General features: G+C 41.3%; 1 long non-coding RNA gene across 2 annotated transcripts; it reads left to right on the top strand.

Annotated features, from left to right (window-relative positions):
- The first annotated feature begins 421 nt into the window (after positions 1–421).
- Positions 422–4,241, top strand: LOC127335035 (uncharacterized). 2 transcript variants are annotated; one of them, XR_007872570.2, is made up of 5 exons: positions 422–1,131; positions 1,222–1,362; positions 1,457–2,462; positions 3,593–3,702; positions 3,829–4,241. It is a non-coding gene; the product is annotated as an uncharacterized lncRNA (long non-coding RNA). The 2 variants fall into 2 exon arrangements; XR_007872569.2 differs by having other exon boundaries at positions 1,457–2,833; positions 3,829–4,240.
- Positions 4,242–14,895: the final 10,654 nt, after the last annotated feature.

The raw sequence follows: 14,895 nt of genomic DNA, 5'->3' as shown, positions 1-14,895 counted from the left end.
TACTCTGTAGTCTGCTTTTGACGCCGGAAGTTTGACAGTGGGTTTTCCTGCCATGTTGAGTTAGAACTGGGTTTTTCGCTTTCTGTCTATTTCTCTTTCTTGTTGAAGTTCTTATATTACCCTATATAAAAGTTGAACAGATTAAGGCACTTAGATTAGTTTGGATACTGTAGATAGCCTATTTTTCGTGTCTTTCCTTTACCACTAACGCGACGCGTGTCTCTCTTATTTATTACTTCACCTGGTCATCCGTCTAGATAATTTTCACTTCCCTTTTTTTCCGGGTGCGTAGGTTACCGGCAACCGGCTACTGCGATTCATTTCCGTAATATTGTTAGGAGGCTCTCGGTAATTACCGTGGTAAGGATTTTTTATGCCTTGCCACGTTCTTTTACTTTATGCTACCGCTTGGAGTTGTTTTTGGACACACAGCTTTAATAAGGGCGAGAGAAGTCTGGACTCTTCGATTGGATCCAGAGAGCTCTCTTCCCCACCGCCTGATTTGCCTCGATCGCCTGCCCAGGGAAGTCCTCCTGCCCTCCTCCTCTCGCCGGCGCCGCTGAAGTGAACCAGGCCGCCACCGGAGCTCCAGAGTGTCCAGCCCTCTATCCCCTCCCATCTCTCCCTTCCCCTCTCCATCGTCGACAATCCCCATCCATGGACGCCTCAACGCCTCTCTATCCTCATACGTGACCACCACTTCAGAAGGGGGCATAGCCGAGGGGTGATCTGCGCTCCTCTCCAATGACTCCGCCGCAGCCGAATCCGGTTTTATGTCCAGCAAGAAGCAGTCGAACAGCGGCGCGTCGACCATCCCGTCGGGTGTGTGGCTAGAGGGCATATCCAACTGGTGTCCTTGAGGTGCAACGCGGGTAGAAGGTGGGGCTCGGCAAAACCACACATCTCCACACCATCGCCGGCATCGAGGAGCTCGACAGCAGCAACTTCGTAAAGGCCAACGATAGCCTGAAGTTTGCCTTCCTCAGCCATAAATTCGAGGTCTGCGCCTCCCGGACAATAGGGTGGAGTTTCTCAGCTTCTTGCAGGAGGAGATGCCCGTGAAGGACTGCCTCAACCTGCTGCAGGGCCCTCTAGCGCGCCACCGAGGATATGGGCCTCATGGGGTCATGGGTAGGCTCCTCAATTTAGCTCTTGCTTATTTACCAATGTATTAATATTAGAAAAAAGATTTAGTCCTTGATGGCATCGTCTACAACTCAGGGTTTGCAGCTCGCCATCATCGACGAGAGAGACTAGCTCAGACTATTGGTGCTCTGTGTTGTTGAGTTCTATGCGAGGTGACCACCCAATTGTGGATGACACCTGAAGTGTTAGTAAAGTTTGACTGCCATGCAAGAGAATGTGAGTACTACATTATAGGTTGAGTGTTACCGTGATTCATTTAAAAAAATTGTTGTCCTGATTGATCATATGATTGGTAAATTATCCACGACAGGCTCCGCGATTGGAAGAGCCAGACTGAGGTATCTTTTTCCTGGCTAGATAAAGGTTTGGCTCTGCATTTTAAGAAGGTGATTCAGTAAAACCGTTTGCCTTGAATTCATAAGGTGAGATGACTAAAAATGTTCATCTTTTACACTGTCCATACTATTCTAACACTGTTCAGAGGGCTATCCATTGACAGGCCCAATTTTGAAGTGAACTTCACACAAATGAGAGAAGCATCAATACGACCAACTGTACTGCCTCTAATCTCTTTTCCATGCAGTAAACTTCACATGAACCAATGTCATTTGATCATGCAAATGAGACCATCTTACACGCTGAATCAGCTCGATCAAGTGTCTAAGCGTCATCACTTTCTGATAAGTCACCCAAACATTCCAAGTATAGTTATCATAGACAGACTGATTGGGAGCTTAAGACCACGGCTTCACTTTTTAGAGTAAGCCTGTTGGCCAAGCAATTTTTAATCTTCTGTAGTGCCTTTATTTCCTGAATTGCACGGGAGTCATGTCACAGTTACGGTTTCTTTTCTCATTTGTGTAATTATATGCCTGGCAGTAGTGAACGCTTCGTAAATGTAAGAATAAGCCCTCCTTATGTAGCAACCAGTGAAAAGATTGTACTGCACAGGTTGTTCATGGAAAAAAAAATGAAGGTCTACTTAATTTAGTGATTCGGTTTTGGTTCTAGATTAGTGTACTTTAAATTTCAGATTTCCTAATTTAACAGGCTTAGCTATGAAAACCCAGCAATACTATCCCGTTTCAGGTTTTCAGTTTGTCAATACCTTTCTTTTATTTAGCGTTTACTAATCTGTTCAACTTTTACATGGAATATAATTATGCAATCCATAACTACAGTTCTGATTTTCCCAGTAGAAGTGTTTCAACATCTCCACTCCCGTGGCTAAATTGGTCAAGATTTTCAATACTAGGTGAGTGCAGATAGTACAGCGGGAACTAACGGTACCATGGGCAGAGAGTTTTGTTGCTAAGGTACACATGTTGATTTCAGCTGCGTGCAACATGTGTCCTGAAACGTCTAGAAGAGATTGTTGAGTGATTTTCTCTGCCAATAATGTTCATTTATAATGTTTGGAAAACATGGTATTTTATATCGCTTCTATGAAAAACTCCACCCCACATTGTGCCATTGTTCTATTTGTCACACTCATCACACATGGTGTTCTATTTTTAGCTTCATGCAAAGGTGATCAGGACGCACTATACCATATTCTCGGATTCATGGATATAAGAAAGGCCGGTGAGAGAAAATGCCGTGTAAAAAACATATGTGATGGATATATAAAACAAGAAGAGGCTAATTATTTGAAATAGCGGGCCGTGGCATCGTCAGTAAACCTGAGGTGTTGCACTGAGCTACAAAGCATGTTGTTTCACTGGCAAGTTTCCAAATTTTCACATGCTGGATTTTAGATTTATACGTTTACGGATTCCCTAGCTTTTTCCTCCATAAACATTAGGTGAGTATATATATATATATTTAAGTATGTGGTTAGATAACTTAGTGTGACTATTGTGTGCCTCTCTTGACTTACTGGGCGAGCAAGCTGCTAACTTTAATGGCTGGAGCACTTTTTCTTGGCGCATTGGTTCAGACATACACTCTTCCATTTTTCAGAGTTACACGTTGTCTAGATATCACTAGAGTAACTTTATGTTCAGCTGCATGCTTACCATTTCTGTAATATTTTCGTTCTTCTGAGCCGTGTTGGCTAGGTTTCTACCTAATTGTTGTAGGCAAGGTAATAATGTTTTCAGACATCCCTCTGTACTAGACTCGAAAATTTAGTTTACGTTGTATACCTCTCTTAATACTCCCTCCGTTCCTTTCTATAGTGCCTATAGATTTTTGGCATTTGTTTCAGAATATAAGGTTGTAGCTTAGCTTTTTTTCAATTACCCCCTCCCAGTTCAGCTCCCAAATCGTCCAGGTCCAAAATTTGTTATGGTAAGTTAGTAAGATATGGATTTCCCAAATTTTACGTTGATCTCAAATCGTTCAGCTAGGGGTCATGTGTACAAAATACTCTTGTGCTAATTTCCGTGCCAAAAAACTATAGGTACTATAGAATGGAACATAGGGAGTATATTTTTTGCAGCAGATTTTTTTACTCCAAGAAGCATTGAATCTTACTTCTATCCCAGGGGAACAGAATGGAAGGATGTGTGCCAGCTAATTGTATAGACCAATTCAAGCCACAGCTAAAAAGAGGTTCAGTTTACAGTTTACACCTTAGAAACGTTCATCTTTGCTGATGCGTGGCAAAATGCCGAGGAAGACAGAGGAGAAGCATTAGCGAGATTAACTGATGTCGTTTTTCGTTATTCTTTCTTTCAGATTTAGCTTTCTACTAGAAGCACCATTTTTCCGTTGGAGTTCCTCGCATCAATAGGCTTATGGTAGCTGATGCTGAAGTTCACATACTGCTGGTCATCCTCACTGAGCTCTCTTAAATTCATATATCTTAGAGTTTGGTGTTTGCTGAAACATATACAGTGCTTGGTGAGGTGTAGGTGTGTTAGTTTGCATGTGCGATTTTCTTTTTTCCCCCTTGCACATTCTACATGTGTACCAAGCCATAAAATTTGAAATGGTTGGTGCTGATGTGCAAGCACTATCCGTGGTTTTCGCTGCAGTATGTTGTAACTAACGTACTGTCTTTGTAAATGCTGCCGAAGTGTTTGAAATTCAGTATTCCAGTTAGCCACGGCAGTTTGTGTCAGTTAAGTTAGTGTTTGTGCAAGAGGATGACTGAATGTAACTAACTCCATCCATCAACGTTACATTCAATCATTTAGATGGACCATTATATGACTGAATGTAACTAACTCCATCCATCAACGTACTAGCCATCCGATACAATTGCAAGTAAAATAAAACTTGCTTTACTATATATCTTAAGGAGCTAAGAGTAACTATGTATGCTAAAAGAATAATAGTACCACGGGCGCGGCGCGTGCCGCCGCGCCTATGCTTCCTAGTAAATATTGTATTTTCATTATGATAAGTAATGGAAAGGGGAGCATTCCCGGTTGGAAAAAATAAGATGTTGATGATATGAAAATACAAATATTCATATATTGCTAAAAAAAAGTTCTATCTACTGCAGAAGAAAATACTTGTATAATCACAAAGAATATAAATAAAATAGAAAACATACTTATAATAAAAAAGTATTAATATGATCATATATTCTTATGTATGATTATGTGATGCTCGTGTATCATAAAACAATGATCATGTGTATTAAAAATTATAAATACACAAATGTCTATATTTCAAAATATTCACGTATTTAAAAAGGATAAAAGTACACTATAAAAACATATGAAAGTAATATTAAAAGATTTAAAAGTGAAAACATAAAAGGAAAAAAAGCAAAAAGAAAAAAAATTAAATATCATAGAAGCGGAAAGGAAAAGAATACAACAATAAACTAGAGATAAAAGGAAAATCAGATGCAGAAAACCAAGAAAAATAAGGATAAAATTAAGGTGTCAAGGTCAGCCCCAACAAGATTTCACTTATAGTGTATTTTGCTATTTTTAGTTCAAATTTTAGTGTCAAAATTTACACTAGAAAAAATAAAATGCACTACAAGTAAAACTTAGATGGGATCCCACTTAACACTCTAGATAAAATACTGAATATACCAGCTCAGATAGTGTCGAGGCGTTGCGGACGTCCCGAATGCCTGCCATTTTCTCCAGGAAAAGACTTCCCATCAGCCCACTGATACCACACAAAAAATCGGTCGTTGCAATCTCTGTGGAAAGTGGAGACGCAACCCGCACGTGGCTGGGCCCCACCGTCCTTATCCTAACGCTGCACAGGCACACTTTCCTTCATCGTTCTCTCCAACTCCCACCGATGGCTCATGGTGCTCTTCCCCAATCCAAGGTCCTGCACCGGTGTAAGAGCAAGATCCATATCCCGTGTTTTGTGTGTTTGATAACAACACTCGAACAATTCTAACCGTGCACAAAGTTTGTCATTGATAGGTTTGCAAATGCATGGTACCCTCGCTGAGCACATTATGATCAGAAGACCGAAGCGTAGCTCTTAGGGTTTCTGGTTTTGTGTGTGTGTCGTGAGGTGACATGGTAGGAGAGGAAGAGAGGAAAAGCTATTTTAGCCATAGCGATACTACCGGTACCAGGAGCGGTAGTACCTCTACCTCTACTGGTACCGCCCGTGATACCGCTCTGAGGCTTGCACATAGATATCCCCCAAAGAACACGTTGCGGTACCTTCACGGTACCTTGAGCGGTAGTACCGCTTGAGGGCGGTAGTACCGCCCACGGTACCGCGCTAAGTACCGTAACGCGTCACGGTAGTACCGCTCTGGTACCGCTTGGGATCCAGTAAGTTCTGGACCCTATTGCGGTACCGCAAGCGGTACCGCGAGCGGTAGTACCGCAATGTGTCCATGTGGACAAGTTCAGTGGGGAATTCGAACTCTGAGCGGTAGTACCGCTTCCAGAAGCGGTAGTACCACTTAGGCAAAAATGGCTGGTAACGGTTGGATTTGAAGGGACCTATATAAATGCCCCTTCTTCTCCAGCCAGCCTCAGCTCTTCTCTCTCTCTCCTCCATTGTTGCTGAGCTCAAAATTGAGGGGATCTCCTCATCCACCCAACCAATCTTGCTCATACTTTGTGAGGTGGTGGAGGAGACCCAGATCTATCATTCTACCGAGAGAAAGTCCACCAATTCGTGGTAGTCCTTAGTGGATCTTGTTGTTAGGGTTTCTTGGTGGAAGAGCTTCTTGGTGGAGCACTGGAAGAGCTTCTTGGTGGAGCACTGGAAGAGCTTCTTGGTGGAGTATTGGAAGGGTTCCTTTGGTGGAGCATTGGAGATGGGTTCCTATGGTGGAGCATTGGAGATGTGCAGCTATGGAGTCTAGCTTGGTGATGTACTAGCTCCATAGGGTGTTGGGAGCATCCTTGTGTGTGTGGAGCTCGCCCCAACCTTGTGAAGGAATCACCGCCTCGACCGGTGCCTTAGTGGAAGAGGGAGAGCACCTCCGTGGAGCTCTCTCGAGGAAGAGGGTGAGGCCTTCCTTCGTGGTGTGGCCGCCTAGTCTCTTGTGTGAGACTAGCACCTCCTCAACGCAGACGTACTTCCTTTAGTGGAAGGAACTGCGGGAAACAAACCTCGACTCGCCTCACGTCCCCCCGGTTGTCTCGCTCCTTACTCTCATTATCTTGTCGATTCCTTTACTTGTTGCACATGCTCTAGCATCATTGTAGGAACACCGCTATTGCAAAAGTTGTCACCTTTACCTTCCGTTGCGCTAAAATTTAAAAAGGTTAAAACTTGTCGTAGCACCATTCACCCCCCTCTTGTTCGCTACGATCCATTCAACCGCTACATGTTGTTCCTCCGCCAGCGAGCCCCTACTCCTCCACTGGCGATAGCGCCGCCCCAGCTCCACCCCCGCCGAGCCCCTGCTCCTCCATCGGCGAACGAGTTGCCTGTTGACGCGTAAAGTACATGCCCGTTGGGAACCCCAAGTGGAAGGTGTGATGCGTACAGCAGCAAGTTTCCCTCAGTAAGAAACCAAGGTTTATCGAACCAGTAGGAGTCAAGGAGCACGTGAAGGTTGTTGGTGACGGAGTGTAGTGCGGCGCAACACCAGGGATTCCAGCGCCAACGTGGAACCTGCACAACACAATCCAAATACTTTGCCCCAACTTAACAGTGAGGTTGTCAATCTCACCGGCTTGCTGTAAACAAAGGATTAAATGTATGGTGTGGAAAATGATGTTTGTATGCGAAGAACAGTAAAGAATAATGTTTGCAGTAGATTGTATTCAGATGTAAAAGAATGGATCGGGGTCCACAATTCACTAGTGGTGTCTCTCCAATAAGATAAAGCATGTTGGGTGAACAAATTACAGTTAGGCAATTGACAAATAAAGAGGGCATAACAATGCACATACATATCATGATGAGTAGTGTGAAATTCAATTGGGCATTACGACAAAGTACATAGACCGCTATCCAGCATGCATCTATGCCTAAAAAGTCCACCTTCGGGTTAGCATCCGCACCCCTTCCAGTATTAAGTTGCAAACAACAGACAATTGCATTAAGTAAGGTGCGTAATGTAATCAATACAAATATCCTTAGACAAAGCATTGATGTTTTATCCCTAGTGGCAACAGCACATCCACAACCTTAGAACTTTCTGTCACTGTCCCAGATTTAATGGAGGCATGAAACCACTATCGAGAATAAATACTCCCTCTTGGAGTCACAAGTATCAACTTGGCCAGAGCCTCTACTAGCAACGGAGAGCATGCAAGATCATAAACAACACATATATGATAGATTGATAATCAACTTGACATACTCACACATCAATCCGGAGGCGATCATGGTGATGAAGAGTCCTCCGGGAGACGATTCCCCTCTCTAGAAGGGTGCCGGAGGCGATCTTCTGAATCCCCCGAGATGGGATTGGCGGCGGCGGCGTCTCTGGAAGGTTTTCCGTGTCGTGGCTCTCGGTACAGGGGTTTTCGCGACGAAGGCTATAAGTAGGCGGAAGGGCAGCGTTGGAGTGCTGACGAGGGGTCCACACCATAGGGCGGCGTGGGCCCCTCCCTGGCCGCGCGGCCCTATGGTGGCTGCGCCTCGTGGCCCCACTTCGTATGCTCTCCGGTCTTCTGGAAGCTCCGTGGAAAAATAAGACCCTGGGCGTTGATTTCGTCCAATTCCGAGAATATTTCCTTTGTAGGATTTCTGAAACCAAAAACAGCAGAAAACAGCAACTGGCTCTTCGGCATCTCGTCAATAGATTAGTGCCGGAAAATGCATAATAATGACATAAAGTGTGTATAAAACATGTGAGTATCATCATAAAAGTAGCATGGAACATAATAAATTATAGATACGTTTGAGACGTATCAAGCATCCCCAAGCTTAGTTCCTACTCGCCCTCGAGTAGGTAAACGATAACAAGGATAATTTCTGAAGTGACATGCTATCATAATCTTGATCAATACTATTGTAAAGCACATGAGATGAATGAAGTGATTCGAAGCAATGGTAAAGACAATGATTAAACAACTGAATCATATAGCAAAGACTTTTCATGAATAGTACTTTCAAGACAAGCATCAACAAGACTTGCATAGGAGTTAACTCATAAAGCAATAGATTCTTAGTAGAAAGCTTTGAAAGCAACACAAAGGAAGATATAAGTTTTAGCAGTTGCTTTCAACTTCAACATGTTTATCTCATGGATAATTGTCAACACAAAGTAATATGCTGAATGCAAATAAGCAAATATGTAGGAATCAATGCACACAGTTGACACAAGTGTTTGCTTCTAAGATAGAAATAAGTAGGTAAACTGACTCAACATAAAGTAGAAGAAAGGCCCTTCGCAGAGGGAAGCATGGATTGCTATATTTGTGCTAGAGCTTTTATTTTGAAAACATAGAAACAATTTTGTCAACGGTAGTAATAATTCATATGTGTTATGCATAAGATATCTTATAAGTTGCAAGCCTCATGCATAGTATACCAATAGTGCCCGCACCTTGTCCTAATTAGCTTGGATTTACATGGATTATCATTGCATAACATATGTTTTAACCAAGTGTCACAAAGGGGTACCTCTATGCCGCCTGTACAAAGGTCTAAGGAGAAAGTTCGCATTGGATTTCTCGCTTTTGATTATTCTCAACTTAGACATCCAAACCGGGACAACATAGACAACAGATAATGGACTCCTCTTTAATGCATAAGCATTCAACAACATATAATATTCTCATATGAGATTGAGGATTGATGTCCAAACTGAAACTTCCACCATGGATCATGGCTTTAGTTAGCGGCCCAATGTTCTTCTATAACAATATGCATACTCAAAGCATTTGATCATGATAAATCACCCTTACTTCAGACAAGACGAACATGCATAGCAACTCACATGATATTCAACAAAGGTGTAATAGTTGATGGCGTCCCCAGGAACATGGTTACTGCTCAACAACCAACTTATAAGAAATAAGATACATAAGCACATATTCAATACCACAATAGTTTTTAAGCTATTTTTCCCATGAGCTATATATTGTAAAGACAAAGAATGGAATTTTAAAGGTAGCACTCAAGCAATTTACTTTGGAATGGCAGAGAAATACCATGTAGTAGGTAGGTATGGTGGACACAAATGGCATAGTTTTGGCTCAAGGATTTTGGATGCACGAGAAGTATTCCCTCTCAATACAAGGCTTAGGCTAGCAAGATTGTTTGAAGCAAACACAAGTATGAACCGGTACAACAAAACTTACATAAAAACATATTGCAAGCATTATAAGACTCTACACTGTCTTTCTTGTTGTTCAAACCCTCACCAGAAAATATCTAGACTTTAGAGAGACCAATCATGCAAACCAAATTTCAACAAGCTCTACAATATTTCTTCATTAATAGGTGCAAAGTACATGATGCAAGAGCTTAAACATGATCTATTTGAGCACAACAATTGCCAAGTATCAAATTATTCAAGACATTACACCAATTACCACATGAAGCATTTTATGTTTCCAACCATATAACAATGAACGAAGCAGTTTCAACCTTCGCCATGAACATTAAGAGTAAAGCTAAGAACACATGTGTTCATATGCAACAGCGGAGCGTGTCTCTCTCCCAAACAAAGAATGCTAGGACCGATTTTATTCAAACAAAAACGAAAATAAAAACATAAAGACGCTCCAAGTAAAGCACATAAGATGTGACGGAATAAAAATATAGTTTCACTAGAGGTGACCTGATAAGTTGTCGATGAAGAAGGGGATTCCTTGGGCATCCCCAAGCTTAAATGCTTGAGTCTTTTTGAAATATGCAGGGATGAACCACGGGGGCATCCCCAAGCTTAGAGTTTTCACTCTTCTTGATCCTATTGTATCATCCTCCTCTCTTGATCCTTGAAAACTTCCTCCACACCAAACTCAAAACAAACTCATTAGAGGGTTAGTGCATAATCAAAAATTCACATATTCAGAGGTGACATAATCATTCTTAACATTTCTGGACATTGCACAAAGCTACTGAAAGTTAATGGAACAAAGAAATCCACCAAACATAGCAAAATAGGCAATGCGAAAAAAAAGGAAAAATCTGTCAAAACAGAACAGTACGTAAAGACAAATTTTTCTGGGGCACTTAACTTGCTCAGATGAAAATGCTCAAATTGAATGAAAGTTGCGTACATATCTGAGGATCAAGCACGTAAATTGGCATATTTTTCTGAGCTACCTACAGACAGGGCGGCTCAATTTCGTGACAGTAAGAAATCTGTTTCTGCGCAGTAATCCAAATCTAGTATCATCGTACTATCAAAGACTTTACTTGGCACAATAATGCAATAAAATAAATATAAGAAGAGGTTGCTACAGTAGTAACAACTTCCAAGACTCAAATATAAAACAAAAGTGTTGTAATAAAATAATGGGTTGTCTCCCATAAGCGCTTTTCTTTAACGCCTTTCAGCTAGGCGCAGAAAGTGTGAATCAAGTATTATCAAGAGATGAAGCATCAACATCATAATTTGTTCTAATAATAGAATCAAAAGGTAACTTCATTCTATTTCTAGGGAAGTGTTCCATACCTTTCTTGAGAGGAAATTGATATTTAATATTACCTTCCTTCATATCAATAATAGCACCAACAGTTCGAAGAAAAGGTCTTCCCAAAATAATTGGACAAGATGCATTGCATTCAATATCCAAGACAACAAAATCAACGGGGACAAGGTTATTGTTAACCGTAATGCGAACATTATCAATCCTCCCCAAAGGTTTCTTTGTAGAATTATCAGCAAGATTAACATCCAAATAACAGTTTTTCAATGGTGGCAAGTCAAGCATATTATAGATTTTCTTAGGCATAACAGAAATACTTGCACCAAGATCACATAAAGCATTACAATCAAAATCATTGACCTTCATCTTAATGATGGGCTCCCAACCATCTTCTAACTTCCTAGGAATAGAAGTTTCAAGTTTTAATTTATCTTCTCTAGCTTTAATGAGAGCATTTGTAATATGTTTTGTAAAGGCCAAATTTATAGCACTAGCATTAGGACTTCTAGCAAGTTTTTGTAAGAAATTTATAACTTCAGAGATGTGACAATCATCAAAATCTAAACCATTATGATCTAAAGCAATGGGATCATTGTCCCCAATATTTTGAAAAATTTCAGCAGTTTTATCACAAGCAGTTTCAGCAGTTTTAGCAGTTTCAGGCAGTTTTGCACGCTTTGCATTAGGAGTAGAAACATTGCCAACACCAATTATTTTACCATTGATAGTAGGAGGTGTAGCAACATGTGAAGCATCAACATTACTAGTGGTGGTAATAGTCCAAACTTTAGCTACATTATTCTCTTTAGCATTTTATTCTCTTTCCCACCTAGCACGCAATTCAGCCATCAATCTAATATTTTCATTAATTCAAACTTGGATAGAGTTACTGTAGGGATTCGTTGCATAGAAAACAAAAATTTTCCTACCGCGAGAACGCAATCCAAGCCAAGATGCAATCTAGAAGACGGGAGCAACGCGGGGATGATCAAGACTAACCCTTGAAGATTTCCAAAGCCTATAAGAGTAGGCTCTTATTGCTACGGTAGACGATCACTTGCCGCTTGCAAAAGCGCGTAGAAGATCTTGATCACGGCGCTACGAACGGGCAGCACCTCCGTACTCGGTCACACGTTCGGTTGTTGATGAAGACGACGTCCACCTCCCCGTTCCAGCGGGCAGCGGAAGTAGTAGCTCCTCTTGAATCCGACAGCACGACGGCGTGGTGTCGGTGGTGGTGGAGAAATCCGGCGGAGCTTCGCTAAGCGTGCGGGATGTGGTGGAGGAGAGAGGACCGCTAGGGTTTGGGAGAGGGGCGCCGGCTAGAGCACCCTTGAGGGGTGCGGCCATGGTGGTGGCTTGGGTGGCCGGCCAGCCCCTCTCTCCCCCTCTTTATATAGGTGGAGGCCCCAAGGTTTAGGTCAAAGTGTCCGAATAAGACCCCAACAAAAACCTTCCAAGTGTCCAAACCTAGGGGGAGTGGGACTCCCCCTTTCCTTGGTGGGGTGGCCGGCCACCATGGTGGGGAGTCCACTTGGGACTCCTCCTCCCTTAGGTTGGCCGGACAAGGTGGGTGGAGTCCCTCTGGGACTCCACCTTCCATCCTTATTTCTTCCAGACTTTTTTAGAACCTTCTAGAACCTTCCGTAGAACCTTCCGGATCATTTTAATTCACATAAAATGACATCCTATATATAAATCTTATTCTCCGGACCATTCCGGAACTCCTCGTGATGTCCGGGATCTCATCCGGGACTCCGAACAAATATTCGAACTCCATTCCATATTCAAGTTCTACCATTTCAACATCCAACTTTAAGTGTGTCACCCTACGGTTCGTGAACTATGCGGACATGGTTGAGTACTCACTCCGACCAATAACCAATAGCGGGATCTGGAGATCCATAATGGCTCCCACATATTCAACGATGACTTCAGTGATCGAATGAACCATTCACATACGATACCAATTCCCTTTGTCACGCGATATTTTACTTGTCCGAGGTTTGATCATCGGTATCACTCTATACCTTGTTCAACCTCGTCTCCTGACAAGTACTCTTTACTCGTACCGTGGTATGTGGTCTCTTATGAACTTATTCATATGCTTGCAAGACATTAGACGACATTCCACCGAGAGGGCCCAGAGTATATCTATCCGTCATCGGGATGGACAAATCCCACTGTTGATCCATATGCCTCAACTCATACTTTCCGGATACTTAATCCCACCTTTATAACCACCCATTTACGCAGTGGCGTTTGATGTAATCAAAGTACCTTTCCGGTATAAATGATTTATATGATCTCATGGTCATATGGACTAGGTAACTATGTATCGAAAGCTTATAGCAAATAACTTAATGACGTGATCTTATGCTACGCTTAATTGGATGTGTCCATTATATCATTCACATAATGATACAACCTTGTTATTAATAACATCCAATGTTCATGATCATGAAACGATGATCATCTATTAATCAACAAGCTAGTTATACAAGAGGCTTACTAGGGACTCCTTGTTGTTCACATAACACACATGTATCAATGTTTCGGTTAATACAATTATAGCATGGTATGTAAACATTATCATAAACTCAAAGATATTATAATAACCATTTTATTATTGCCTCTTGGGCATATCTCCAACAGTCTCCCACTTGCACTAGAGTCAATAATCTAGTTTACATTTGTAAAGATATAACACCTTGGCCTTCCGGTGCTTTATCATGTTTTGCTCACGGGAGAGGTTTTAGTCAACGGATCTGACATGCTCAGAACCGTATGTATTTTGTAATTCATTTGCGTCTCAACGCATCACTCATTTCCAAATGAGTCGGGATTAAATATGTTTGGTCTTCTGGTGGAACCTTAATTCCGCGGTCTGAAATATGTCACTAATATTGTCACACACAATATAGCTTCAAAGTTCTGACTCTGTCGGAACTACACCAAGCTCTCAAAGAACCTCTTGACTTAACATCCTTTGCTATTGTCAAAACAATGACATACTCTGCCTTCTTTTGTAGAATCCGTCACAATATTTTAGAACTCTTCTAAATCTAGCATAGACAACTTCTAGCTCATTGTGCTACCTTTCAAACAACACTTAGTCTAATTTGAGATTTGAAATTTTATTTTCATATGTGACAAAACAAATATCGGTGCAACATCTTACAGCAATTTGTTTGTCATTTCTCCATACAAAAAATATATATATCCTTGGTTCTTCTTAAGTACTCAAGAATATTCTTACTGTTTTTCAATGATCATCACATGAATCATTTTGGTACATGCTCATAACACTTTTAAGAGCACAGGACATCTGATTGTGTACATATTATCCGTGATCTATAATCACTCATGTGTTTTTACTCATTGAGTGTCAGATACACTCAAGTCTTGTTAAAACTTCACATGACAAGAACATTTTCTTAATATTTCTATATTGAACTATTTCAATATCCATTCTATGTACTTTGACTTAAACTTATTTTGTGTTTCAATCTGTCTTCATAGATTTTGACACTAGATATGTTTCAGTCCATATCCTTTCATTGAAGTTAATTTCTCAATGAAACCTTTTTAATCAAGTTTATAATTACATCATTTATAACCAACTATATGTCATCTACATAAAGTATTATAAATATGTCTCAGCGCTCCCACTTAATTTCTTGCAAATGCAAGTCTCTTCATCGTCTCTGATGAAATCAAAAACTCTTTGACTATTTCATCTGGTGAAGATTCCAACTCCATGATACTTACTTCATCCGATTGAAGTTTGTATACCTATCTA

Source organism: Lolium perenne, chromosome 2 (assembly GCF_019359855.2).
Source record: "Lolium perenne isolate Kyuss_39 chromosome 2, Kyuss_2.0, whole genome shotgun sequence".
NCBI classification, from domain to species: Eukaryota; Viridiplantae; Streptophyta; class Magnoliopsida; order Poales; family Poaceae; genus Lolium; species Lolium perenne.
This window is presented reverse-complemented; position numbering and strand designations above follow the sequence as displayed.